The sequence below is a fragment of the Numida meleagris genome, unplaced genomic scaffold, assembly GCF_002078875.1.
Source record: "Numida meleagris isolate 19003 breed g44 Domestic line unplaced genomic scaffold, NumMel1.0 unplaced_Scaffold328, whole genome shotgun sequence".
In the NCBI taxonomy this organism is placed as follows: Eukaryota; Metazoa; Chordata; class Aves; order Galliformes; family Numididae; genus Numida; species Numida meleagris.
In genome coordinates, this window is record NW_018364558.1 from 43,432 (window position 1) to 45,690 (window position 2,259).

The following is a 2,259-nucleotide window of genomic DNA, read 5'->3' on the forward strand; positions in this document are numbered from 1 at the left end:
TTCCTTTCCCCTTTCCTTTCCCCTTTCCTTTTCCCCTTCCTTTCCCCCTTTCCTTTCCCCTTTCCTTTCCCCCTTCCTTTCCCCTTTCCTTTTCCCCTTCCTTTCCCCCTTTCCCCTTTCCTTTCCCCCTTCCTTTCCCCTTTCTTTTCCCCTTTCCTTTCCCCCTTTCTTTTCCCTCTTTCTTTTCCCCTTTCCTTTCCCCCTTCCTATTCCCCTTCCTTTCCCCCTTCCTTCCCTTGGGGTGAAAAAGGATCAAACCATGCTGCGACCTCCACCAAGCACACACAACCCGTGGGATATTTGCATGCTATCCTGCTTAAATTTATGAGAATTTGCACTTTTTAGGCAAATCTCATCAGTTGATCAATTTACCATCCCTGGGGAAAGAACCATGGGTGTGTCGTCGTGATTTTGGGTTGGAAACAATGCAAAGCCCGCAGCAAAATGGGCAGAAAAAGGGGAAAACGCCCCAAAACCCCGCAGTGATTTTGGGAGCAGACCCCGTGGTGCTGTTTTGGGGGGAAATTCGGGCAAAATATGTGATGTTCTCCCTTGCCAATCTCACCCTTTGGTTAAGCCCAGCAAGAAGAAACCAGCAGCTGTGAAGAAGCTCGGGGTCGGACCTGTGTGGAGTTGGGGTCGCACCACAGACCCCACCCCCCTCCAAACCTCTCTCACCCCATAATTCAAGTGCTGGGACCTGCCCAAAATGAGAAGGGACCCCGTAACCCTTGAGGAACCCCACTGAGTTGGACCAAACCCTTTTCCAACCTTGGTTATCCCATAATTCCACCCGGAATGATCCATGGAGACTCCAAAAGGCTCAAAGAGACCCCAAGGATCCCAGGGAGACCCCAAGAAGCTCAAGGAGACCCCAAGAAGCTCAAGGAGACCCCAAAGAGCCCACAGAGACCCCAAGAGGTTCAAGGAGACCTTGAAGGCCCCAAGATGCTCAAAGAGACCCCAAGAACCCCACAGAGACCCCAAGATGCTCAAGGAGACCCCAAAGAGCACAAGGAGGCCCCAAGGGATCCCCAAGGAGTCTCTGAGGAACCCATGGAGACCCCAAGAAGCTCAAGGAGACCCCAAAGAGCCCAAAGAGACCCCAAGAGGCTCAGGGAGAACTTGGAGGTCCCAAGATGCTCAAAGAGACCCCATGGACCCCACAGAGATCCCAAGATGCTCAAGGAGACCCCAGAGAGCACAAGGAGGCCCCAAGGGATGCCCAAGGAGACTCTGGTGAGCCCATGGAGACCGCAAGAGGTTCAAGGCTCAAGGAGACCTTGAAGGCTCCAAGATGCTCAAAGAGACCCCAAGAACCCCACAGAGACCCCAAGATGCTTAAGGAGACCCCAAAGAGCACAAGGAGGCCCCAAGGGATCCCCAAGGAGTCTCTGGTGAGCCCATGGAGACCCCAAGAAGCTCAAGGAGACCCCATGGATCCCACATAGACCCCAAGATGCTCAAGGAGACCCCGAGGAGCACATGGAGACCCCCGAGGGCCCTATGGAGATCGTGAACCCCCAAGACAGGATAGGAGTGCCCCAAATCCCAATTTCCCCTGGATAGGGATGAAGTGAGTCCTGAGTTTGCACCAGATCCAAATTTGCACTCGGGAAGCGTTGGGGGCACCTGGGTGGCGGGTGGGGGGGGACAGACGGACATGTAGTCGTGGTGGAAACGTTCAGCTCTGGGGTGGATTAAACTGCCCGCCTTGGGCTGGGACGCCCCTCTTAGGTCTCAAAACCCCATGGCAAGGCCCTTCCCGGGCTCAAACCCATTATTTCGGGGTCCGACCTCCCACTTTTAGGGTCCCACCCCCCACCCAGCCTCAAGAGCGGGATTCAAAAGTCTCATTTCTGGGGACAGTTTCAGGCCGTTTGGGGCAGTTCCTGGGGCTGCAGCCCGACCTGCTTCCATTCCTGCCTCAGTTTCCCCTTCTTGGGGTCACCGATCTGGTGGCCTTGTCTCAGCCCCATAACCTCATCCTTGTCCCCCAGCACCTGGGTCCCTTCCTAATGGCACCTACCCCATAACTTCCCACCCCCCACCCTCATCCCTTCCCGCAGACGTTGGTCCCTTCCCACATCCATCGATCACCCGACCTTGGCCCCACTCCCTGCCCCGATCCCTGGATCCCATCCCGGATAAAGCCAACCCCGCAGCTTCGTCTCCTCACCCTTTTTATTGCTCCTTGTAGGCAGGAGGAGGCATAAATTAATTAACGGGGAGGGGAGGATGCAGCGACCTCCAAGGGGG